Here is a 26,893-nt window from a genome sequence, read left to right as displayed (position 1 = left end):
ATTTTACAGATGGGGGGACTGAGGCAGAGCGTGCTGGGGTGACACTCAGGAAGTGAGGGAGCCAGACTTTATCCACCTGCACAAGGACCCCTAAGGGGCAGCAAGCGCCCGCCCCCGCCCCCGCCCCCGCCCAGGTCTTGTGGTCCAAGTTCTCCCCCACTGCTCTGCTCAGCCAGTCCGGGGAGGGAGCAGGAAGCTGCATCTTCCTTGTTCTAACACATTCTTGTGATGCTGACGCCGCTGGTCCAGACAGCACTCGAAGAATCACCATCCCCTGAGACAGGGAGGATGGGAGAGGCTACCCAGTGGCCCTGGGACCGCAGGGAGAGAGCTTGCCTATCGGATGCCAGTCCTGAAGGTGAAGTGACCCTTTTCTCTCCAGCCAGGAGACAGTTTTCAGGTCGCTGAAGTGGGAATAAAAAAAATGAGGTCTGCCTCCCGGCCCCCGGGAAACAACAAGCAGAAGATGGGAGACGGGCTCTGAGGGGCCCCGCTGTGGGGGGGCTGCCTGACCTTATGCACCAGCTCGGCTCCAAGCAAGTGTAGACCAATAACTCCCATGTTTCCACTAAGGTGGGGAACGTCAACATTCATGGGAGGTTCCTGGATGTTTCCTGTAAATTGTGCAGAAGGCGTTTGTGGGGGTCATTGCATAAGTTTTCTGGGAGTCTCAAGGGGGCACTGAGAAAGCACGCTGAACAAGGTCACAGCGGTCACTGGGCCACCCTGCTGTCCGGACTCTTGGCCCCTCAGCGCCCCCTGCCGGGCACACACGCAGGTGCAGCGAGCCTACCTCCCAGAGCCAGCCTGGGCCCCTTTTGGGGAGGGTCCCTTGTGCTCCTGTGGTTTCCCCCACCAGGACCAGCTGTGCTCTGGGAGCCTCAGACCCCAGGTCCCCTGCCCTGGAGAGCAGGCAGCCTGCTCTGCGTCCACTGACCCTCCGGGGGACATCTGGCTGACCCCCAGTCCCCTTCCTGCAGCAGGGATTTCAACCTCTGGGATTAATGGAGAAAAATGACTTTCCAATAAAATATTCATGCCAGGCCAAACCTAAAATAGGCTGGAACAGAAGGCGGGTGAGTTTTGTCCAGTGCAAATGAGGTGACGTGAAACCATGAGGCTGTCCCTCTGTCCCCTCCTCCACCCAAAGCCCTGAGACCCCAGCAGGGCCAGCTTCAGGGCATGAACCCCATGCAGTCATGAGGGGCTGCCCGAAGTGCCCCCCTCAGTTTAATGCTCTGTGGTCGCCCCGTGAGATCCTCGATTTCAGAGCAAGGGCCCCGAGGTTTCTCTTGGCCCCACAGCCTGCCGACTCTGCAGCCATCCAGGCCGTCCAGGAAGACACCAGTGCCTGACCCTGGGGACGCCAATGCTGTCTTCTCAGCCTGTGTGGCCGGGAGGGAGGTGACAGTCACAGCCCATGGCTGTTGTTCACATGTGCTGGGCACCGGCTCTGCACCCAGTAGGTGCCCAACCACCTCCCGTGACCCTCTAATGACCTCTGAGGTGACGCCAGTTCCCCCATTCACCACAAGGAGCCTTGTTGGCCCAGAGGCCAAGTCCCTTGTTGGGTGCTTCAAAGACCATGATGGGGGGACGTGGAATGTTCTGGAACTGAGCGAAGGCCAGGGTGTCTGGGACAGGAAAGGAGAGGTGGTAGCCAAAGCCAGCAAGGAGGGAGGGCAGGCCACAAAGGACTCAGAGGCCAGTTCAAGGGTCTGGGTCTGGAAGCAGCCAGCCGAGTGCTGTACAGGGGGTCTGATTTGAAGAACTGACTCAGGGGGGTCCTGGGGCCCAAGTCCTGCTGTGAGCCCACCGTCCACACAGAAGCTGGGAGGCCTTGCCCTCCCCCACGATGGACCCCCTCCAAGTCCTCAACAATCCCCTAGAACGTTCTCCTCGCTCCCAGGGCAGCCTCTCAGGTCCCAGGCCTTGGCGAAAGCCGTGTCCTAACCCTTCCTCCCAGTGTTCCCAGTAACCAGGCCATCAATATGCCCAACCCTCAAGAGCTCCTTGCAGAGGCCAGGGGGGCCCAGAACCCTGCCACGTGAGTACCAGGGGCCAGAATACGGACAGCAGCCACCAGGCACCCACTCTGTGCCAACACCTGTGAGAGGCAGGGGTCACATGGAAATGGGCATTCTGGTTCCCAGGGCCCTGGGGTCACAAGCCTCCACCTCCCTCTTTGCATCAGAGCTTTGCGGGGAGGGCATGCGGGGCTGGCAGGGGGAATGTGGGAGGGGGCTCCTCGGGCAGACAGAGGGCGGGGGCTGCCATCGCTTGAGGCTGAGCTCTTGGCTAGGGGGCACCCGACCCCATGAGGGGTTGTCCCACTCTGTCGCACCCCGGCCAACCTGGCAAAGCAGTGGTTCACCAGCTCAGGGTGACCCTGGACCAGCTGCCCCTGGAGGAACCTCAGGTGTATCGGGGTCCCTAGCTGCCCTTCTGGAGATTTTCCAAAATACTTGTGACAGTAAACTTTGGGGAGAGTCGGGCATGACAAGGAAGAAGGTAGCTGTGACCGTGTTGTTTCTCCCAGGGCCGGGAGGCCTGGCTCCCTCATGCATGAGTCACACTCTTGTCAACTTTTGTTGTCATAAGCCCTGCCCTGGATTCACCACCGTCCTGCCAAAATCCGTGTTCACCCGGAGCCTACCGGCAGGGCGGTACCTGGAACCAGGGTCTCTGCTGGGGTCCCAGGATCAGATGAGGCCACAATGGGGCGGTGTGCGCCCCAATTCCATGACCTGTGTCCTTATAAGAAGAGGGGATTCCGGACACAAACACATGGAGGGGACACAGCCGTGTGAAGACAGAAGCAGAGACAGGAGTGGACGATGTGACCACAAGGTCAGGATCAGCAAGGATGCTGGCGGCTACCAGAGCTGCAGGAGGCAGGAGGGCCCTCCCGTACAGCCTGGCCCGGCGGGAACTTGGACTTCCAACCTCTGGCCTCCACAACGGAGACAGAGTGCTAACGTTACTGTGGCTTGAAGCCACCTTCTCTGTGGTCCTTTGTCCTGGAAGCCCCAGGAAGCTAAGGCAGTGGTCCTGCCACAGACCAGGAGAGACCCGGGAAGCCCCCAGGTCCCGAGCAGGACAGGCAGGTCCCCTCAGTGAGGCTCGACGTGCCCCCACCCCAGCCTCACTGTCCCCCAAGCACCCCAAATCAACACATGCTGATGCACCTCCGATCGCCCCGAGCCTGCTCCTTGTGTCCACAGCCCCCAGGCTCAGGAGCTGCCGGTCACTCGGCTCAGAAACCCGGGGCCTTTCTTGCCCCCTAGCCCCCGCACACTACACTCCTTCCATCAGAGAAGTCTCTGGAGTCTGCCCCCAGGGGTACCCAGAATCCAGCTACTTGTCGGCAGTGTATGGCCCCTGGCCCGGCCCGGCCCCCACCGTTGGTCCTGCACTGTCCCCTGCCCAACGGTGTGGCCACATCACGGTGGCTGACCTGTCCCCCCTCGGCGCTAACCCTGCAGGGGCCTCTCATTCAGAGTAAAAGCCAAAGTGTGTTTGAGGCCCCCAGGCCCTGCGCTGCCTGCCCCCTCCCACCCAGGGGAAGCTTTTCGGCTTGTCCCTTTGCCTTCCTACCCTGGCTGCAAAGTCACCTGGTCCTAAGGCCTCCCCTTATTTCCAAATTCAAATGTGAAAATGTGATGGGAAGAGGGAGAGTCCGCACCGTTGCAAGGCCCCGTCTGGCTCGCCGTGTTCTGACACAGGTGTCGCAGGGGCTGCTGAGACTGTGACGCGGGGGGCATGGCGTGGGGGCAGGGAGGGAGCAAGAAGGCCCGTCTGGGGTGATCGCAGCAATGTGAGAAGTGACGAGTTCAGCCTGGACTGGGTGATGACCGTGGAGGCAGGGACTGGGCCAATTGCCACTGAATTTTGAAGACAGAGACAATGGGATCTACAGACGGACCGGCTGTGGGTGTGAGAGAAAGGGGAGTCTGGGGCCCCCCCAGACTTTGGGGTCTGAGCCACCAGGAGGATGGAGCAGGTTCAAGGAAACGCAGGGTGGCTGGGAGGCCACTTCTGGGCACCAAGTGGAGACATCGGGTTAGCGGGTGGGTGTTTGAGTTTGGGACTCGGGGAACCTGGGAGGCTGGGAGGGTTTTCCCAGGCTGGGGTGTGGAGAGAGGAGAGAACAGGAGACGTGGGGAGCAGGGAGATGAGGGGAAATAGCAGAGGCAGCGAGCAGGGGTCCTGCAGGGGGGACAGCGAGCACCAGGGGCTGGTATTTTGAGACTCACAGGCGGGGGCTCAGGGAGAAGGGAAGGGCGGCGATCGGAGGTATTAGCTCAATTACTGGAGAGAGTGACCAAGAAAGAACAAATCTGGTGAACGACCAAGGGGCCACCAGCGTCCCCTTCCGTCGGTCATGGGGGTCCCAGGCAGGGTGGCCTGGCTGTGCCGTCCCTCAGACCTTTGTCCCCCACAGGCGGATGTCCCACGCTCTTGAGGGCAGCTTCTCCTAGGAGACCACCAAACTGTGACACAAACGTCACCCCAGTCACCCCACATGGTGGCAGGAAACAATCCAGTGTTTACCTGCTGCGGGAACTCTGCCCCGGGCTGAGTCGATTAGGCAGCCGTTGCCGGCCGGAAACGAGGCCAGATCTCACTCATGAGAGCCAGCTGGCCCCACACGGGGGTCCAGTGTCGCGTGTCAGCGCAGCGGAGAAGCGGGAGGTGTAGGGGGCAGTGGCGGGGAGGAGTCCAGGCTGGGGTGTCTGGGAGAGTGGCCGAAGGGTCTGGCTGGTCACTGCCATTCCCAGCCAACATCCCGAATGTCGTCGACTTCTCCCACGGGAGCAGCAGTTGGTGGTTTAGGACACACGCTCGCGAGACGCCTGGCTCAGACCCAAGAGCGTGCGACTCCGAGCCTTGGGGTCGTGAGTTCGAGCCTCATGTTGGGGGTAGATTTTACTTAATAAAAAAATAATAATAATTTAAAAAGAAAAAATAACAATGCACTCTTGCATTTCCTTTCTAACGTGATCATAGAAAGGACAGTGTATGGCAGGGGCCTCGGGATCCCTGGGGCCGTGGTGGGTGGGCAATAAGGAGCCTCCCAAGGGCTTCACTGGACAACAAAGCTGGAGAACCTCTACCCCGGGAAAGGATTCGACTAAAGGATTCGCAGGGGAGTCATGGCTGCTCCGGCCTGACCTGCGCGGCCCCGGCTAACTCGTGGCCAGGGACTCTGGTCCCCCAAGCAAACTGCCCCCCACAGCAAACCGTGCCCTTTACCTCCAAACCTGGCCGCACGGACAGCCCGAGCCAACGAGCGCTGACCGAGATATGGACCCAGGGCCCATGTCACGAGCCTCAGGTCACCCAGGAGGACCCTGAATCTGGGCGGCTCCCGGGTGGTCAGGCTTGGCCCTGGAGGCAGCAGGCTCACCCTCTTGCCGCTTGGACCTGCTGCCAATGCTCCACAGTGCGGCCTCACAGGAAGGCTAACCGGGCTGATTCCTGAGACTTCGGTGCCTATGACCTGGGTGCCTTCTCCATGGTCAAGTCCCGAGAGAGGGGCACCACCCCAACCCCGTGCCCTGAGGAAGACATGTCTGTGATCAGTCCTTGAGCTGTGACCTTGAGCGGACGTTGGCCAGTAGGACTGTGGCCTCCCTCCATGGAGCAGGACTGGCGTCCCCTTCACGCACACAGTGGAGGCACCTGTGTCTTTAGGGGTGGCACGGGGGAGGGTCTCAGTAATGGCCACCCACCTCCTCTCCCTGGGACCACACCCTGGCTGGTAGATCAGCCCACGGACCTCGTGGATGGGACAGCCCCTGATCTTAGGGTTATGAGTTCCAGTCCTGTGCTGGTATGGAGATTACTTTAAAAAAATAAAAATTAAAAAAAAAAAAAAAAAAAAGCAGGAGGCCAAAGTGGTCGGAATGAGGGAAGTACCTACTCTTTGTTCCTTAATCTTCGCATTGGCCCTAAAGGCTGAGACAATTATACCCACTTCACAGATGAGGAGGCAGAGATGGGAAAGTCAAGGGATTTGCCCGTGGCCACCCCGTCCATGACCCTGGTCTGAGGGACAGCCGCTCCGATCCTACATGCACACAGGCCCAGGTGTCTGCTAGCCTTAGTTTCCCTGCACCCACCGAGATTTCCAGCGCTTCTGTTTCTCCTGAGGTCAGCAGGAGTGTGAGCCCCCACAGGTCCCACACCGCCCTCTCCAGGGCTGTCCCAACCGCCAGGGGCCTCTTCGCAAAGTGGGGTGGGAGCTTCCCGGTGGGCTCCAAGAAGCCAGGCCAAGGGGCTGGCCAACCTCCATCGGAAAGGATGGGTGGTCCCGGCCCGGAGTCCAGAGATCCCGGCTGAGTCCAGTCCCCACTCCCGGCCTCAGTTTCCCCACCCGAGGGGTAGAGTGATGACAGAATCAGCTCCCAGGACGCTCCGGGATGAGTCAACGCCTGAGACAGCTCATCGAGAACCGCCAGGTGCAGCCGACGTGCGGGACAGCTCCCGCGGCTGGGCGGTTGCCATGGTGATGGGCGTTCTGTGTTTAGTGGGTAAATATCCACAGCCCACTGGAGCAGCTGGTCTCATCTCATCCCGCGTCCCCGAGACCGGCGCGGCTGGAAGGTGTGCACAGCCCTGGGCCCTCCCCACCTGACCCAGGGAATCGGCCCTTTACCCCTCCTCCCCTTCAGGGCTGGCCTGGGGGCCGGTGGGGAGGGGAAGCTATGCTGCTTCACGGTGTCCAGAACCTTCCCCCAGGGCTAGAACCTGCCCTGTTTCCTGAGCACAGTTCAAACTCAGACACAAACCGGCCCTACGCCTCTGGCTCAGCAGAACTTGTTTCCAGAGAGTGTCCTGGTGCCAAGGGGTGATGCAGGCCCTGCTGAGTTCTCAAGGAGCTCATAGCCATGCGGGGGTGGGTAGGAAGAGATCAGGGCCCCAGAGTGGGGTGGGGGTGTCCGACACCAGGCCCTCCGAGACCCCTTCCAACGAAACCTTCCAGATGCTGAGTCCACGGGTAATCACTGACTGCCAAGAGGGAGACATTTCTAGCTACCACGTGCACTCAGTGACACAGGGTGCTCTCCAGCCTACCCACCTGTGACGTGGGGATGAGCCTTCATGGCCCACACAGCCGGGCAGGGTGGGATGAAGGCTGCGGGCACCTCACCCTGACCACACTCAACCAGTGATAGCAAGGAAACGTGGTTCGGGAAATCTCGTCGGGCTACTCATCTCTCTAAGTCCGTGTGGTGGGCTCAGTCCTATGCATGTTCGGGAAAGGCCCCCTGCGCCCTTCTCCGTGCCTGCGGGAGCCTGCTGGGGGCGCTGGGGGCCCCTCGGTGCGTGGCCAGCCCCACCCCACTGGAGGGAGAGGGAGGACACTCAGACACAGCTCTGGTGGCCCTGACACATGGGCCCCAAAGGGACATCCCAACACAGCATACCGCAAATGCTTATTATTAAGACTAAGACTGGAGGAATCCTGGAACTTAGTACTAAAAACAAAGAAAAACGTGGAAAAAGAAGAAGAGGAGGAGGAGGAATAAGAAGGAGAGGTGGTTCCAAGTCCCCCCATATTTCCAATGTGAGCATCTTTGGGTCTTCAGCCCAGCCGCCTTCCCTGGGAGTGAACAGCAGGGAATGGTGTAAAGCCAGGAAGGGACTCTCCCTGGGTGTGTGGTGGTCCAAGGACTCAGGCCCTCCCCAAGTCCCAGCCACGGAGCCAGGCTGGTGAGACAGTGTGATGCAAGTCCTTGACATAGGCCATGCAAAGGTCCTGGGGTTGTACTCTGCTTGCCTCCTGGAGAACAGCAGTAGCTGGGGTAGAGCCAGCAAGGGGAGGAGGGAAGGAGGGGCCCGGGAGCCAGATTCAGGCCACAGAGACCCCCTACGGGCCACAGCGGGAGCACCTGCCTCCTAGAAGGGTTCGGGGCAACAGGACAGGCCTATCTTCTATTTCGGCAGAGTTTCTCTGACTGTGGAGAGGCTGAGCGGTAGCCAGCTGCACTGCAGGTGCCTTTGGAAGACCCCTGGGATAGCCATGGGCCGCTGACACCGAGGCACCCCGCCCAGGGTTGAAGTGTGGACGTAGCCTCCCGAGCCACAGATCTGCGCATCCTCTGGCCCCGGGCGCTCATTGCCAGATGAGTAGGACCCAGGCCACAAGCTCTGGTAGAGGTAAGCAGGCTCCTGGAGGTCTGATTTGCAAATCGTGTTTTAATTACTTGGAAATGATCACTGTGTGGCTCCAAACCCTGGGAGACTTCATTTCCTGCCTTTGGGTGGAAAACCACTAAGTGGCTATGAAAGAGAGCAGGACGCCAGAGGGACTTAGAGCTCCCAGGGCTCGGGGCTTGGGGCTCAGGCCGGGCATGCTCCAGGACGGGCCTGGTCCCAGCTCCGAGGCTCGGCCTCCCCTCCGCCCTGCCCCCCAGCTCCTGCCTCCCACTCCTGGCTGGTCAGAATGCAGTGCGATTTCTCCTCCTTCAACACGAGGCAGGCTGAGACACCGGTCCCCTGTCCTCCCAGGCGGGGCAAGCGTGTCCGCCCGTTGGTGAGGGAAGCCAAGCCAGCCCCAGGCCTTCTGGAAGCGGTAACCTAGCGAGCACAGAGCTCAACACACCGCGTCACTTACGCTGCTAAAGGAAGTGAACGCAGGCAAGACAGAAGGGACCTGGGGAGCACAGCTCAGTGCAGCAGTCAAGGAGGGCTCCGGGAGGAGGCGGCAGGATTGGGATGCAGAGACCTGGGGTGGACATGGGGGAGGGAGGTCAGAGCGGCCAGAAGAGCCAGATCACAGCGGGTCAACACTTGCCAGTTTGCAAAATGCTTTCCCTGCTCTCCTCCCCGTGAGCCTGGAAGGAGGACCATGATTGCTCTCCATTTTACAGATAGGGAGGAGGAGCCCACACGAATCTCAGAGCTGGGACCCATGCCCAGGACCAGGTCGCTCTGTCTCCAGCCAGCCTGGTGTCTCTGGGGACTGAGAAGGCAGTTTCCCTTCCTCGCCCAGGGACCCTTGGAGAAGGACCAGCTCTGCCAATCCAGGGTCGGGAGAAGGTGGGCCTGGTCAGCCACCGTCCTCTGTCTCCTGCACAATGACAGGGGGCTCCCACCTGCCCCCTGTGCCCAGATGAGCCCCTCCCATTGGTCCATTCCCAGCTTATCATCCTCAGATGGCTATGAGGGTCTTTCTTCTGCACAGACTGCCCCTTCTCCAAACCTTCCATGGCTCCCCATGGCAGGCCCATGGGAGCCCTTACCACTGCCGACCTCTCCCTTCAACATCTCCCTGACCCAATCCCTTAACCCTTTCTGGACCCAGACTCCCCATCTCCAGCCACCTCGACCCTCTGGGCACACACCTGTGTCCTGCCCTCTCCCTGGACCACCCCCTCGTGAGCCATGGTGCACATAAGGAAACGGATCGCACAGCCCAGCCCAAACGGCCCTATACCCACAGATCTTTGCAGCTGGAGATCAGGGCCTCCTTAGCTGCTAAAGGCAGCCTACATTCCTTGCCTTCCCCAAAGCCAGCCCATCCCTCGTGTCTAATCTCTGTCTCACTTGGACGGGCCAGCCCCTTCCATGGACTCATCTGGTTAAGCCAGGCCCACCAAGGTTACTGTTCTCAAGGTCAGACGATCCAGGGACTTAATCGCATCTGTGAGGCCCCTTCACAGCAGCACCCAGATGAGCATCTGAGTGAATAACTGGGAGAAGGTGCGTCTCCAGGGGTGGGAACTTGGGGGTCATGTCGGAATTCTGCCTCCCACATCCAACTGCAAGGTCCCTCCTTCCCAGCTCACCCTGAAGACACGAAGGCGGGGAGCCAGCGCCATGCACCTTCCCGTCAGCCGACGAAGATCACGTCCCTGCAACTCTAAGGACCATCCCTATTCTCAGTGAGAGAAGAAAGAGGGACGCCAACACTGAGAAGCCACCCAATTTCTTAGCCAGTCGCGAAGCCCCGGACGAGCCAGAATGATCTCTCCCACCCCATGCAAACAGTTGCTACTCAAACCAAGCAGAACCTTCTCCAAGCTATGAAAAGTCAGTTCTTTCCTTTTTTTTTTTTTTTTAAGATTTATTTGGGAGAGAGAGAGAGCATGAGCGGGAGAGGCTAGAAATCCCAAAAGTGCCCAGAAGTGATCGGATTTTATGACCAAGTAATCTCCAATAGCTGTGAAAGAGGGAGTTCTCAAGGAGGCCATGGTAAGGAAAGCTTTTCCGATCTTCACAGAGGCTAAGGACCTTCCCCCAGGAGGAGGAAGAAAGGCTTCTTTTGACTCATTTACACGCAGAGAGAATTCGCTGACGGTTTTACAACTTCACTCTCTGAGTCAGAGGTAACCCAGAACACGACGCTCGCCTCAGCGCTCCGCGCCAGCCACTCCAGGATCAGGAAGGTCGGAGAGACCCCGGGCCTCCCAGGGTCGCTGTCGGCTCCCGAACACAAAAGCTTTCATTTCCGGGATGACTCCCTCTCCCAGGGGCACGCGAACCCACGTCACCACGGAGAAGGTTCTACCTGTGATCGAAAAGACCAAAGACAGACAATCGCAGTGTGGACCAGACCCTCCCAAGCCTGCTGTCCCAGTGACCCAACCAAACCACATCACGGGACCCAGCGACATGGCGACAGGTGTCACTAATGCCAGAAGACAGCAGAATCCAGACGACAGCAGAATCCAGAAGACAGCAGAATCCAGACGACAGCAGAATCCAGAAGACAGCAGAATCCAGAAGACAGCAGAATCCAGACGACAGCAGAATCCAGAAGACAGCAGAATCCTCAACGCAAACAAATGAGAGTAACAAAATTCAGCAGCCATGCACAAGCAGCAAGCGTGAGGAGCACACACACACGTGCACACACACGCACACCACACACGCGCGGCCAGAGCTGCTGCGTTTCCACAGGATGAGCCCCCCGGAGGAGAGGCAGGTAAGGTTGCACAAAGAGCCCAGGGTCGCACTTGGAAGGCCGTGCATCTGTGCGACGCTGTGGGACAATCCTTGCGGCGTCTGGTCTGGGTGGAAACTTCCACAGCAAAAGACAGATGAGAAACGATTTACTTCCAAAGAGGTTCGCAGACTCAAGGGAAGCCAGACTGATGAGGGCTGCCTCACCAGATAAAAAACACAGCAGATACTTCAAGGAAAAACCAAGGGGCGCCCAGGCGGCTCAGTCATTAAGCCTCTGCCTTCGGCTCAGGTCATGATTCTGAGGTTCCGGGATCGAGCCCTGCAGCACCAGGCTCCTTGCCCAGCGGGGAGCCTGCTTCTCCCTCTCCTCCCCACGCGTGCTCTCTATCTTTCTCTCCTCTCTCTCTCAAATAAAGAAAATCTTTGAAAAAAATGAAATAAAGAATAAAAAAATTAAAGGAAAAACCGAGACCTGAGATTACCATGCCCCTTGGCTTTGATTTCCTGGGGGTCAAGGAAGAAAGCCAGGCCTAAGCTGCTCGATGCTGGGTGCCGGTGGAGGGATAGCTCGGTTTAATTGACGAATATTTGTTGTCTGCTCACTTCTGGGCCCGGGAGCTCCTACCCCGGTGTGGGAGCCAGACAATAGACCAGAGGGCACAATACGGTGTCAGGCAGGGGCGCGCGCCAGGAAGGGAGAGGGGCAGCACCCGGAAGGGGGTGTTTGGAGACGCTGTTTTGGATGGAGTGGATTTCCCGTCCCCGGGCTCCTCAGCCAGCTTTGCTGACAGTTAGGGATGCTAGAGGTGGGGTTTGCCATGATAAGGAGCAGAATTCTGCTCACCTCTTACGGTGCCTTGAACTGGCAAGGCCCTTAGAGACCATGTCGGCCAACTCCGCCGTTGTCCACTTGGGCAAGCCAAGGCCCAGAGGAGGGAAGCGATGAGCCCTTCCTCATGGGCTGAGATCATAATTTCCAAGGCAGAGTGGGACTCAGCCGCCCAGCCCAGGCCCACAGGACCCTCCGGGGCCCCTCGGCTCCTGCTGTGTCCCTTCTGGGATGGAGAATCCCCCCTTCCCCCACCCCTCCCAGACCCAGAGTGGAAAGAGCTAAATTCTCACTTAACAGCAGGATGCTTCTGGGCCTCATTACCATGATGCAAATTAATATTTATTATGTAATTATTCATCTTTGTAATTGCTAGTATTTCAAAGGGAACACAGAGGCTTTAATTAGAATGCTTTGAATATTATTAAAACGGAATGTCAGAATGAGCTGTGCCCCTCTCCCCGCTGTCAGCCTTGTGTCATGCTGCCTCCAGAAGGTTCTCAGGACCTGGGTCCCCGCTAGCTCTGCTTCCCCACTCGGATGCGCACTTGGTTTGGGCCCACTGCTTTTCGCCTGACTTCTGGAAACCGTCTGGGGACATCTGAAGCCGAAAACACAAGCCTCGTGCCTGTGATGAGTGGGGGTTGTGGCAGGATGCCTTCAGGGTGGGAGGCAGGCCAGGCCCGGGGCAGAGGGGCTGGCATGCAGCCCTGTGGCCACCCCCACCCCCACAACCACTGCACCCCTGCCCCCACCCAGCCCGGCCCCCCCCCCAGCTCTCCAACAAGGCATGGCTGGGCCACACTGCTCCTCTGCCCCAGACTGGTCACTCCAGGCTCTCCTCCCTCCCTCCTTCCTACTTGCATCCAACAAGCACTCATCCTCGGCCTTATGAAAGGGTCTCTTGCCCTTCTACGTTCACAGAACATTCCCAAATATTGGTCTTTTTGGTGGCAACCTGAGAGGATCGGAAGGTGGGCACCGGTTTGGAAAACTGAGAGAGCCCCCCAAGTGGCAGCAGGAAACCTGGTCTGCCGCGTGCCAGCCCCTCTGCCCCCGGGGTTGGCCTGCCTCCCTCCTTGTCACCATCTAAGCCGACCATCCAGGCCCTGGCCTTGCTTCTCACACAGGCGAGGGAGTGGACTGGACGCTGCAGGAAGCAAAGACAGAGGGTGGGATTGGGGAGGACAGCGAAGCCTGAGCAGGGATGGAGCAAAGGGGCTGTTAGCAGTGGGGGAGGAGGGTGGGGAGGAGGGATGGGAAAGAGGAGGAAGGGGGGAGGGAGACAGGAGATGGATGGGGAGGAGGGATGGGAGAGGAAGGTTGGGAGGAGGGAAGGAGGAGGAAGGGGGGAGGAATGGGGAGGAGGGGGGAGGGAGGAGGGATGGGGAGGAGAGAGTCAACCCCGGGGGAAGGCAGCAAGCTCAGGTTGGTGCTGAGAGACCCGTGGGCCTCAGCGTGGAGATGCCAAGGCTGAGGGACGGATGCGGGTCACAGGACGGTCCAAGCCTTGGCTCAGATTAGAGATGACAGAGACACCGGGAGGCATGGGAGAGCCCAAGGTGGCCCAGGGAGAGGTGCAGAGACATGGGCCTCGTGGAGAGGGGCCTAGAAGGAATGATCAGAGAGGAAGGGGCCTTGCAGATGGGTGGGCAGAGGCAGAAATGAGGGTGTGATGCTCGAAGTGTGCTGCCCACAAATACGTTACAGTCCTAACCCCAGTGTCGTGAACGGCCCTTATTTGGAAATGGGGTCTTTGCAGCTGCTCAAGTTACAATGAGGTCAGTAGGCTGGACCAGAGTCCAACAGGACTGTGTCCTTATACGAGGGGAATTTGGACACAGGGACAGATGCGGAGGGAAGCCAGGCGAAGGCACAGGGAGAAGACGTCTACTGATGGCCTCAGAGGGAGGCAGTCCCGCCTGCACCTTGATCTGGGACTTTCAGCCTCCAGACTGGGAGACCATAACCATCTGTTGTTCAAGTTGCCCGGCCTGTGCTGCTTTGTCCGGACCCCAGGACACCACAGAGGGGTCGGGGACAGCGATGCTGAGACAGCGGACATGGAGGGGTCAGGGCTACCGGGACGGGGGAGGACAAAGGCACCTCCCAGGTAGGAGGTCTTCTCTCTTCTGCAGGGAGAGTCGACAGCCATGGCGGGGGCGCACCCCATCCTCACGGCTTCCTGTAGCACCAGCCCGGGCAACAACGCATTTCAAGTCCCAGGAACCCGGAACAGGAGGCCGGCTAAGCCTGCAGCCAAGGTGCCCCGCCCTGGGAGACACTGTGGGGTGGGGACCCCGAGAGGGAAGGAGTGCATCTGGTTGCACCAAGGGCTGTCCCGGGAGGGCTGGGGTCCCTGCTTCAGTGGAAGCAGGAGGCTGCCCTGGGTTCCAAACCCGCCCTGGTGAGTTCAGGTGCCATCGCTCCCTCCCTGGCCTCAGGTGCTCCGTCTACAAAATAAGCATTAGAAATCCTTCCCTCCTGGGCCGCCTGAGGGGCTCAGTGGGTTAAGCTTCTGCCTTCGGGCTCAGGTCATGATCCCAGGGTGCTGGGATGGAGCCCTGCATCCTGGCGTCCTGGCATGGGCTCTCTGCTCAGTGGGGAGCCTGCTTCCCCGTCTCTCTCTCTCTCTGCCTGCCACTCTGCCTACTTGTGATCTCTGTCTGTCAAATAAATAAATAAAATCTTAAAAAAAAAAAGAAAAAAACCCTTCCCTCCTGAATCCAGGAGGCTGGCTCCCGCAACCCTTTACGGGGGGGCCCCCCAGATCTGAAATGTCTGGATCCCCAGCTGGCAGGAGCCTCCGCCCTGTCCTGAAGGACTCGCTACAGGTCCGGTCTGGTCCTGCCTCTTTTCTCTTGACCACCTGAGCTGTGCTCACCTGAAGCCAAGGACAGCAGCTGGAGCAGGACAAACCCCAAACGCTATGTCACTATGTCAAGAGGAAAGGCAGGCCCCTCCCCTGTGTTACCTGGGTTCGCAGTCACCACCCCGCCCTCTACACCTTTAGGCCCCGCCTCAGAGCCCCCCCCCAGGTGTGTGCACCCATCCCACAGACACCTAGCAAGGTGCCCTGCCACTTGGGCGGGGCTGAAGGCAAGTCCCTTCTCCTGCGCTCTGCAACGCTCCCGCTCCCGGGCCAGTGGGAGGCTGCCTGGGGCTTTAAGGCCGGAGGACCTGCCTGTCCCAGCCCAGGCAGGATCAGTACGCGTGTATGCTAATCAGCAAAGCAGGGCAATTCACAAGACAATCAGAGGGAATTAATCCCTCTCCTGAAAGGCTTCCAAAAGCAACTCTGTCCCAGTTCCCCAGAGGCAAGCAGAGGAGGCCATCCGCCCGTCCTTGGTGGGGTCCCCTGGACCCCCAACGGCCAGACAGATAACCTGGCCCTCACCCTCTTGGCTTCCACTTAAAGATCTCCAGGCTGTCTTGAGCAGGGGGGTGCCCCTGTGGGATGCTTACCTGCCAGTCTCTTCTTGAATTGCTTCCTTGGCCAGGAGCTGCCCTCCCCCACTACCCTCCCTAACCCCTCCCACCCCCACTCTGAGCCAGAGCTGCTTCTTTGTGCCTCGCTGGGAAAAGGGGAGAGAGAAATGAGGGCAGGTTTTCTGAGCCAGCCATCCCGGAAGAGGAGGTACCCTGGAGGGACTCTGTCCCCACTCACCCAAGGGCCTCCCTTGAGCCTCAGTATCCCTCCTGTCAAATAGGGCAGGTAACATGCCTCCCTTACGCCTTTGTTTCCAGTCGCCATCAAGGTGGGACAGAGAGCATTCCAGAAGCAGCAAAGGATCTCACAATGATGCTCCTTGTGGTTCTTACTGGGCCAAGAACACTGAACCACCTCCTTGGGCCGTGTTGCGGGCTGGGTGGGAGGTCGCCTTCCCCAGTGAGGACTTGGCGGAGGGTGGCTGGGTCTGCTTGCTCACAACGTCCCCTACTCCTTGAGAGCTCCGATAGAGCTTCTGTACCCCTCCCCAAGGTTCCAAGCAGCACGGTCCATCGCAGGCACCCCTTCCCAGGCCTCAGCTCCCTCCACGTGGGAGAAGCCCAGGCCAGATCCCCCAGGACGAGGCTGGGCTCCGCTCTCCAAATACTTGCCAACAGGACAGCAACAGTAATAATAACCCTCACACGTCTGCCCGGCACCACTTGGTCCTTACCCGCTCTAGCGGGCCCTCGGTGAGCAGCGGGCCGGTAAAGCTCCGTGGGAAGGTTCTTGTCCCTGCCCCGCCGTCCCTCAGACTGGGCTCTGGTGGGCTCCTGCTTTGCAAAATGTCGCCACTGGGGGAAACCGTGCACAAAGGGCCTCTGTATTGTTTCTTACAAATGCATGTGAACCTACGATCATCTCATTTTTTTTTTTAAAGATTTTATTTATTTATTTGAGAGCGAGTGAGAGAGCACAAGCATGGGGAGTGGCAGAGAGAAAGAGGGAGAAGCAGACTCCCCGCTGAGCAGGGAGCCTGACCCGCGACTCCATCCCAGGACCCTCGGGTCATGACCTGAGCCAAAGGTAGACGCTTAACTGACTGAGCCACCCAGATGCCCCTCAGTTTTTTTCGCTTGACCTTAGCCAAAAGGCTGAGAAGGGATCAATGTTTTTTAAGGAATATAAAAAAATTAATAAGAAGACGGGGGGAAAAAAGCCTGTCACAGCTCAGAGAAGTCTAAGGAGGCGTGACAGCTACATATGCCATCATATCCTGGTTGGGAGCCTGGGACAGGATAGAGACATCAGGGGATACTAAGGAACCAGAGTAAAGTAGGCACTTTGCTAATAAGAATGCTTCAATCCTGGGTCATTCATTGTAACGAACGTGCCACATGGAAGGAAGACTGACAGCCGGGGAGACGGGGGTCAGATGGAAGGGAACCCTGCACGATCTTTATCTCACTATAAGTCTAAAACCGCTCTGAAAAGTAAAGTCTATTTATTTTTTATTTTTTTAAAGATACCAAATGACTACAAAACGTTCTGGAAGTGTTTATCGAAGCCGCATCTTCTCCTGCCCTATGGCCCAGCCATTCGATGCCGAGTATATTCTCCAAAGTAATAAGACCATCGCCCACCAAGAGGAGTGTGTAAGAATATTCATGGCATCTTTTTTCAAAATAGAAACTGAAAACACACCCGAGTCCTTCGATAGGAGAAGTCTAAGTCACGGTGGTATATTCGTTTGGTAAAATACTACAACTAAAAATGGGGGAAACACCTGCTGTGTTCCAGAGAAATGGCGGTTCTCTTGGACATGATGTGGAGCAAAAAGAATTCAAACGCAGTTGCCTCTAGATTGCGTGATTCCAGTTCAAGGGAAGGTGTGGCCCCGGATGGTGATGGCGGCCGTAGCCGATCAGCCGTGCAAGACACTCGGGGGGAAGGAGATATTCGTGCCATTCGTGTTACAATCAAACAAGAAGGGACTCCATATATTAAAACAAATGCACGATGGACTGAATGCTTGTGTCCCACCAAAACTCACACGTTGAACCCTCACGTCCAGAGTGACAGTATCTGGGGCCTTTGGGAGGTCGTTGGGTTTAGATGAGGTCATGACGGTGGGGCCCCCATGATGGGGTTAGTGCCCTCGGGAGAAGAGAAGGAGAGGACACAGTGAGAGGACGCTGGCTGCAGCCCCAGGAGCGAGTCCTCATGGGAACCCCACCCAGCCGGCTTCCGTGTTAGTCAACGGATTTTACACATACATACATCATGTATGTGGTTTACAGGACATATGATGAGGGATTGGCCCAGGTGACTCGGAAGGCTGAGAGGTCCCACGATCTGCGAGCTGCAGGCCCAGGAAAGCCTCTGGTGTGCGGCGCCAGGCCAAGCCCCAGAGCCCAGGAACCAGGACCACCCATGACCAAGGGCTGGAGAAAATGGACATCCCAGCCCAAGTAGAGAAAGAAAGAACTTACCCTTCCTCTGCTCTTTTGTTCTTTCTGGGCCCTCAAGGGCCTTGATGACACCCTCTGCATTCCGGGGCAGGCGGGGGGGTGTTGGTGCGCAGGGAATCTGCTTTATTCAGTCCACCGGTCACAATGCGGCTCTCTCGCAGTCCTACCCAGAAAGAACGTTTTAGCAGCCATCTGGGCCTCCCGGGGCCTGATCAAGGTGACACAGGGAATGGGCCATCACAGCCCAGCCGGGAAATGGCAAAGTCAAGTACCAACCCAAACGTTTTGTTGAGAGCGACTACGCCATACTCACTTTCCCAAAGAGAGTTCTGGAGACCCGAGTCCAAGCTCCTCGAGGATGATGCCCGGAGCCAGCGCACTGCTGACATGCACCCCCGCAACTGTCACACCCGAAAATGTCCCAGACGTCATCCAAAGCCCCGGCTAAGCGCCGCTGCTGTTCGGGGCGTGGGCACATAGCCAGGGAGTGGATGACAAAGAGGGTCATCTTTAAAGCAAAGCTAGTAATTGCAACAGTAACAGTGACTATAAAAGCAACAATAAATTCGACGCACACAAGCGGGACAAGGGAACCCCAGCGGCGAAACAGGAGCGCAGCCGTAGTGACAACAAACGGCGAGATGCGGATGGACACCGCGGAGACCCCAGTGTCCGCCGCCCCAAGCATGCGCTGTGTCGCCTCCCTCTGTGAAGTCCCCCTCTCCGACGTCCGGGAGGAAAGACCTGATGGCGCGTCTTTTCATACCTGAAAAGTATGGGGAGCAAAGTTGGTGCGCAGGGAAGACCCGCAGTTGTCCGAGCGCGCGGGCGGTCACCCCACGCGGTCATCCCGCGGTCATCCCACGCGGCCTTGACCGTGAGCCGGAACTTGACAAGGGCGGGCCGTGAGGGGTGCCCGGGCCAGGCTGGGAGGGGCCGTGGAGACCTGGTCCTTTGCTGATGACTCGGCCTCCCTGACGCACTGGCTTTTCCACACCTGTGCCTCCAAGGGCAGGGGGAGGAGGGCGGGTCGCTCCTTAAGGCTCCAAGGCCTTCAGACCTCTCCCTCCCCAAGATGACCCCACATCCCTCGTGTGTCACCTTGAATCCTCCAGGGGCTCCATGCACACCGTGCCTGAGTCCCCAACCCAGGCCTTGGGCCCCAACCCAGGCTGGCCTGGTGGCCTCCACACGGATGCATCAGGGTCCCTGAGAGCTGAGGGAAGAGGCAGCCTGGGGGGCCGAACGTGGAGGATGTGACTTGCCAAGGCTGCCAGATGCCAGGCAAGGCCTGTCCCCAAGCACAGAAGCAGGGGAGCCACAGCCCCAGAGTGCATGGGGCCCCACTTCCCCAGCCCCCCGACCAGGAGGGGCCCCGCCTTCCGCCTGGGCCAAGAAATGGGGAGGAGAGAGGGGTGGGCTCTGACCTTTGGTTCTGGAATCCTGGGAAACAAGACCCAGGACAGGGACCATCAAGGTTCGGACACAGGAACAGGGAGGCAGTCTTCTCAGAGGACCTGTTCCCCTAGACCCTGAGCCCTCCGCATCTCCCTCCTGCGTCCAGTCCTGCCTCCCTGCTCTACACGTATGCACACACCCACACACAGCACATACATTGCACATGTGCGCGCACAGCACACAGCACACGCGTACACCACACACACCACACTCTCAGGCACATGCACGTGTACACAGCACACAGGTCCACACGTATGCACACACCCACACACAGCACATACATTGCACATGTGCGCGCACAGCACACTCACACACGCGTACACCACACACCTCATGCTAGCGGGCACACACACATGCACACACGCACCACAATCACACACACCCACATTTCCACACACACTCCCGCGCTGGAGGGACACGGACGCGATGCGCACACACACCCCCGCCCCAGGTTCTCGGTGCGACAGAGAGGGGGCGCCCACGCAGCCCACACCGCGGATGACTGAAAAGTCAGACAACGCGATCCCGCTCTTTTCCAGAGGAACGAAGGAAGCCTCTGTCCTCTAAGCCAGCTGGGGCACAGCCCCTCCAAGGTGGCTGTGCTGTCCCCTCCTCTTCCCAGCATCCCCAGGGAGGCCCAGAGAGGAGCCCCCACCTGAGGCAAAGTGGAGAACTGGCCTGTCCTGGGCCTCGGCCCCTGGGTCCTCCCATGGCTAAACTCAGGTTGGTGTCCAGCTGCCCCTGGTATGCAGGGGGAGGACCCGCAGCCAGAGACAGGGGTCCCCCTGCTGTGGTATATGGACTTACGGTCACCTGGGGCGGGAGAGAGGTAAGGAGGCAGGGGGAGGGGCCCAGGTCCATGGATGTGCAGCTGGGCCAGGGTGAGGGTGCATGGAGGGGAGGACAGAGGGGAGGACGTGGGGTCCTGGTGGGAGTCCGCTTCTCACGACGCGCCTCAGGCACAAGCGCAGTGGCGTCCAGCACGCACACCAGGCAGCAGGTCACAGGCCAGACTCCACTCGGCAGGGCCCTGCTGTGTTGTGGGCGACGCAGTTGTCACTTAAAATGAGGTACATGGAGGGCGACCCTGGAGGCCCCAGGGCTCCCTCTCCTCGGCCTGACCCTTGGCCACAGAAAGTGACCCCGTATGGCTCCAGGGACGGCGCCCTGCGGGGTTGCTGCCGCACCGGCCCACCGCCTGTTTGTGTGGTTGCTAGGAGGTTTCCATGGCGACCAATAAGGGATGAGGGAAACCTGGAAGCTTCACACATCCCCCTCCACTGGCGGGAGCTGGGCCCCCGCAGCCCCTCCTGGGATTGGCTACCGCGCGGGGGTTGGGGGCCCTGGACCCCTGCAGACCCGTCAGAAGCCAACACAGCAGGAACCCTGGAGCACATCAGGAACAGGAGCAGAATGGGGTGGGGGCCTCAGGAGGCGGGGAGCCCCCCCAAGGCAGCACCTGCTCCACGGAGGGCTCACCATGTGTCAGCTCATCCATCCGGTCCCCGGGCCTTGTGATGGGGCGGCTGGTCCCCCCAGCCCCCAGCCACAGATGAAGAAATGGGGGAAGCAGCCTGGTCTGAGCTGAGCCTGGTCTGACACAGTGTGCCCAGGGCTGGTGGGGGCCAGATTCCTCCGCTCCTAACCGCTCATCCTCCAGGGCTGTGCTCGGACTACCTCCCTCTGACGGCCAGCAGACCCAGGCACAGAGAGGGTCTGCTCCCAGGTCACACAGCGCAATAGGTATGACCAAGCAGGAGGGGCATGCGGGGATCTGTCTGGCCGCAGCCGAAATGCCTGGTCCTGAGACCCAGGCCAGTCCAGGGAATCACAGTCCTGGGGGGACACGCTGACACAGATGGGGGCCACGGAAAGTCATGTAATGAAATACCTAGAAAACAGAGCTGGGTGGGAGAGCAGTGGGCAGGGGAGGCAGCCGCTGCCTGGGACTGGGTGGAGAAAACTGAGCCCATCCTCAGTCCCTGGGGCGAAGGCCTTGCTCCTTGGGGCTGGGATGTAGGCAGTATCCTCCATGCTCCCCGGGGATGGCGTGAGGGCACTGCCGCCCATGCTCCCCCAGACGGGGGTGTAGGCGTTGCCTCCCAGTGCTCCTCCTGTGGTCACAGCCCATCTCAAACAGCCCTGGAAGGGGCAGACAGAGAAGGCTTGCACTCTGTCACACAAGGAACCTGAAGCCCAGAGAGGCCAAGTGACTGGCTAAGGTCACCCAGGTTTTCAGTGGCAGAACGAGCCTCCTAACAGAGCTCTCCTACCTCCTGGCCCTACGAGGTTCCAGTGGCACGCTTGTAATTTCCTGTGAATGATCTCTGATCTTGTGCCTAGGGGGGACCTGGCCAAGAACAGCACCTCACATGGGACAGACACTTGTGAATGGGGAAGGAGGAGCAGCTGACCCTGTGGCCTTTGGTAAAGGAGAAACTGAGGCTCAAGGGCAGGGGCAGAAGGGAGTCAGTGGAGTAGGGAGGAAGGGCGGATCCCACGGCCCTGTCCCTAAGCCACAGAGGCCCCTCCACCCCACAGCCCCTGTCTGGAGAGGAAGAGCACAGGGTGAGCAAGGGGTAAGGAAAGCCGGGGAGACAGCCCGGTGGTCAGGGCAGAACCCCCCAGCACCTCCACTCCCCTGCCTGCAGGTGGGGGTGCCAAGGCTTCTGCTCCCTCCAAGGAGGCAGCGTTGCTATGGTGACCGCCGTTACCTGGCAACTGAGCAACGTGGTCCTGGGCACCTGCTGTCTTTCCTCTGGCTCTGGGGATGGACGTGTGTCCAGAAGGCCCCTGGTCTCAGGAAACCCACCTGTGGGGACAAGACAGGTAGGCTGGGGCAGGAGGGGACAGGCAGAGTCTCTCCTGGGCCTGTGAGAATCAGAAGTAGGCTTTCATTGTTTTCAAAATTAGGAATAATAGTTTTGATTTATGGGATAACAAAAATAACATCGTGAAAAAAATGTTTTCCCAACAATATAAGAAAGTATAAGACAAAGGTAAGATTCACCGTATCTCCTTTCGGTGGCATGTTCGTGTCATCCGTCTCTCTGCGCAGTGCCGGGGGTAACGGGGACATGGTTTTAACAAGGGGTCACGCCCCGCGTGGCTCGCCCCGCGTCCCCACTTCGCTCTGCGTGCGGACAGGTTTCTGGGTCAGCGACTCCAATCTCTCGCACGGCGCACTGCCAAGGCCCCTGGGGGTGACTCGCTGAGCGGGCCATAAGCCCTGGCTCGGGGCTAAGGCTGACCTTGTGCCTGGGTGGGGCTCACAGACCCCCAGATACCGAGATCCCCAGCGTGAGGAAGGAAGCCCTGCTCCCCAAGAAGGCGCAGGGAGGAGAAAGGCAGAGAAAGGACCTTTGCCCAGAAACACAGCAGGCTTCCTGGAGAAGGCCCTTTTTCGGAAAGGATTAGAAAGATGAACCGGATTAGAATATGGAAGTGAAGGGGGCCCTGGGTGGCTCAGTCTGTAAGCCTCTGCCGTGACCCTGGGGTCCTGGGATCCAGCTTCCATCAGGCTTCAGCAGGGGGCCTGCTTCTCCCTCTCCCACTCCCCCTGCTTGTGCGCGCGCTCTCTGAAGTAAATAAATAAAATATTTAAAAAAGGAATGTGGAAGTGAAGACAGTAGTGGGCCTGCACTCAGTCCTCCCGAGTGTAGCAGGGAAACGGGGGTGGGGGGGGCTGACCTGCCTCCTGGGGGAAGGCTGGAGGGAGGGGCTCCCAGGGGGCCTGGGGCGTGAGGGCAGGAGGGAGCAGCCAGAAGGAGAGGCAGGATAGGAGAAACAGAGCAGGGAGGCAGAATGTGGGGGGGATGGAGAAGGAGTTGGGGAGCGGTCCATATGGCTGAGCAGGTTTACTTCCCCCTTAACCCACGGCTCACGTCGTGGGCGCCGTGCTATCCCCATTTTACAGTGCAGCGAGCTGAAGGCCTGAGCCACTCAGTTAGACTTTCCAAGGACGACGGCCCCTGAGTGGAGGCGTCCCGGTAGAGCCCTCTCTGACTCCAGTCCCCAGAGCCCACTCCAGCCACCAGCTCGAGCCACCCTGTCCCCTCCCACCACAATCTGTCTCAGAACTGGGTCCACTAAGGCCCCTGGCCCGCCAGATCCCTCTGGAGTGAGTGTGCTCCACAGCCCAGGGCCTCTCCTAGGAACACCTGGTTGGTGGTCAGGCCCACGCTGACCGCCTGCTGCCCAGGGCATGTATCATCATGGGGTCTGTCCTGAGGAGCCACTGGGCAGGTGACCAAGCCAAGAGGTGGTTAGGCCCATGGCGGGCAAAGCCCCATCTCCTTCCTGGAGCAGCAGTGCCCCACCCTCTGTGGGTGCTGGGGCGGGGGAGGGGGCAGGTCTGGACAGGAGCTGGTCAGTTTCTGCTGCCCTCACCCCCATCCGGGGTGTCTCAGAAGTGAACTTGAAGGTGGACCTTGAGTCCCCACCTTGAGTGAAGCCCACGGCTCCCTCTCGTTCCCCCCAACACACACAGGCCGGACCAGAGACACATGGGAACCCCCGCTCACAGGCTCCGTGGGGAGGGCCCAGCCATCTGCCCACCCGGCCCCTGAGCCTTCAGCCCAGCGGGCAGCACACGCACACCAGCTCCTCCCACCCCCCTGTGATCTGAGTAAGGGTTCAGTAGGGAAGCTTTCTGTTCCAGGCCAGAGGGGCCTTTCCTGTCCCTCCTGGGGTGGGGCGCTGTCCCCCACCCACTTCCCCGTCCCCAGCCCACCAGGGACCAAGCCTCCCAGAAGAGGAGGCAGGGAAGAGGCGGTGGGCATACCTCCTTACGCCTTGGCTCACCCCTTCCTCCTTCGGCATCCTCTGAGCCTCTGTCTCCCCAGGGCCAGAGGCAGGGGGACCACACCCCCTCTTGCCTGGGGGGCCCCCCAATCCAAGGGCCACAGCCTGGAGTGGGCCAGGCTGGAGAAAGGGAGTCCACTCCGCCGGGGCTTTAGAGGGCTTCCAGGAGGAGGCGGTATGTGACCAAGGCCGGCGACAACCGGGAGCCATCGAGAGGGAGGGTGTTAAGATTCCACATGTGGATTCCCGAAGCAGACCTTCTGGGCCAGCTCTGGGCCAGGCCTGGCCTGACGATGGGCCTGAGGCCATCGCACACCCTCGAAGTGGGGAGGGGCTCCAGGGAAGGGGCAGGGGTGGGACGCTGCCCACGCTGGAGGGGATGAGAAACTCCGAAGGAGAAACCAGTCTTTGAGAACAGAGGCCCCACACCTCAGGCTGGGCGGGGCCTCTGGAGGAAGGAGCTCAGGCCTGGGGCTGGGCCGGGTTCTGGGGTTCCAGCCGTTCCAGCCATCCCAGCCCTCTCGGGTTTGGGGCCTGCCGTGGGTTGAGTGTCCGAATCCCAAACCCCAGAACTCGTGAGTGAGACTTTATTTGGAAAAGGGGTGTCTGTGTGCTGGATTGTCTGGTGGGGCCCGGGCCCAAGTCCCGTGGCAGGTGTCCTTGTAAGAGGCAGAGACACAGAGGGCAGGCTGTCTGAAGACCAGGACAGACACGGGGGTGACTTGGGCACAAGCCCAGAAGCACCCGAGCCAGGAGCTGGAAGGGACGGGCCCTTGGGAGCCCTCATATGAGCAGGACTCAACGCCTCCAGGGTCCCTTTCAGGCCTGCCCACCCCAGGAAACTGCAAGGAAAGCGGGGACCCAGGCAGGGTAGGGGCCCCAGCGGGATGTGGGGGCTCTGAAAGCGCAGAGAGCCCCCAGACCTGGTGGTGCCCATGCCCCTTAGCCCCTGAGCAGGGCTGCGGCCTGGGGCCCTGTGCACAGTGCCCAGCTCGCGAACGGAGCGGCGGCGCCCCCTGCTGGCCGCGGTGCCCTTTACAGGCGCCTCTAGCGGGAATGAGGGAGGGTGTCCCGTGTGAGCCGGCACCAGGACATCCGTTAGCCAGGATTCTGGGCGTCAGGGTGTCATGGGAACAAGCACAGCTACCGGTGGAGTAACCGAGGGCAGCACATCTTCTAGCCTAATCTGCCGGAGTCCCTCCCCCACGCTGCCTGCGGGACCAGGGACCTGCCCGGGGATGGCAGCCTGGGCCACGCGGCTATGGGTGGGAACCCCGCCTGGGACTCTGGGGGCCTGGCCAGTCACACAGGGCCCCCGTCTCAGAAAGGCTAGAGCTTGGTTTCAGACTGTGCTGTCACCATCTTTAAAGTTGGGGACGCCTGGGTGGCTCAGTCATTAAGCGTCTGCCTTTGGCTCAGGTCATGATCCCGGGGTGCTGGGATCGAGCCCCGCGTTGGGCTCCCTGCTCGGAGGGGAGCCTGCTTCTCCCTCTCTCACTCCCCCTGCTGGTGTTCCCTCTCTCACTGTGTCTCTCTCTGTCAAATAAATCAAAATCTTTTAAGTCAATCAATCAATCAATCAAATAAAGCTCACCATTCTCAACAAGGGCCCCTCACTTTCACTCTGTACTGGGCCCCGCACATCACATCCTGGTCCTGAGTGTAGGAGCTCCCACAGGAGCCCATGAGCTGGTGGAGGACACCCTCCACCCCGGGCTGCCGGGCGCGCGGGGCCTGGTCCTGCAGCACCCATGTTCCCACGGGGCCAGCTGTCCCCCGCGGCTCCCGCTCCGTGGGCCTGAGCTCCAGGACAGTGTCAGGCCGCCCGGATGCCTCCTGCACTGCCAGACTGAGCTAGACCTTTCCCTTAGGCTCGCTCACTCCGGGCCTCCGTCCCACAGCTTGGGCCGCGCTGGCATTGGGCCCTGATCCCATGTCCAATGCCATGGGCATTCTGGTCCCCCACACCAAGCAGGGCACGCAGCCGGAAGGGTTTACGGCTGCACTGAATGGTGAACTGTCCGGGATATGGACAGGGTGCAGGGGTGGGTACACCAGCTCTGCGCCCCGCAGCCAGGTCCCTACACCCAGGCTCGGGGCCTGGGGAGCCCCCAGGATGGGTGGTCAGCCCTCCTGTCCCCAAGGCTGGGGGCGGGGGGGAGGGGGGGGGGCACCCAGGGTGGGATCTGTGGGGCTCTACTGCCATCTTGTGGCCGATGGGGAGAAGGCGGCGCACCACCCCGGGGGAGGCGGGAAGCTGGGCCCAGGCCATGTAGCTGGAAACTGGGACATCGGGAGGATGGGGACGGGGGCCGCCAGGGCGGAGACGCCAAACCAGCCTCCCCCCAACACCAGTCTCTCTCAACCGTTCTGCTCTGTCTCTTCACGCTGTGAATGAGGAATGGAGGGGAAGCAAACGTGGTAACGGAGCTGGTGAGTGGCAGGGACCCCCTGGGACCCCCAGGAGGGTGTCCAAAAGCCACAGCTCCTCCCAGAGCGCCCCCCCCCACACTGCCCCACAAGCCAAGGCCGGATGACACTGACCTTTCCTCAGGTCAGTCTCCGGAGGCTGTTGGGAACTGGGCCCAGCATCTCTGACAGGTCCTTCCCCGAGGGGATGGTCCTCATCCTCCATCCAGGGCTTATGAACTCCACTTCCAATCCCCTTTCTTCCAATCCCCTTTCCCACCAGAAGCCCGTGCTGTGTAGACAGCCGGCATAGGCTGAGACCCCAGCTCTGCCCTCAGGGAAGCCAGCTGGTATCTGGGAGCAGGAAGGTGGTCTTCAGAAGTGCAAATGGCCCTCTAGTCCAACCTCAGGGTTAATGAGGTCAGAGGAGGGGAAGGGCACAGGGAAGAGTGGGTGCCTAACAAGGGGGGTTTTGCTTTCAGACACAGATTCCATTCGCAGCCTGGTGTCCTTTCCACTCCATTCAGCCTGCAGGACAGTGGGGGGTTCCCACCTCTTGGCCGCACCTCGAGGACC

The sequence above is a fragment of the Enhydra lutris genome, unplaced genomic scaffold (genome assembly GCF_002288905.1).
Source record: "Enhydra lutris kenyoni isolate GAN:26980312 unplaced genomic scaffold, ASM228890v2 scaffoldscaffold55, whole genome shotgun sequence".
NCBI classification, from domain to species: domain Eukaryota; kingdom Metazoa; phylum Chordata; class Mammalia; order Carnivora; family Mustelidae; genus Enhydra; species Enhydra lutris.
This window is presented reverse-complemented; position numbering follows the sequence as displayed.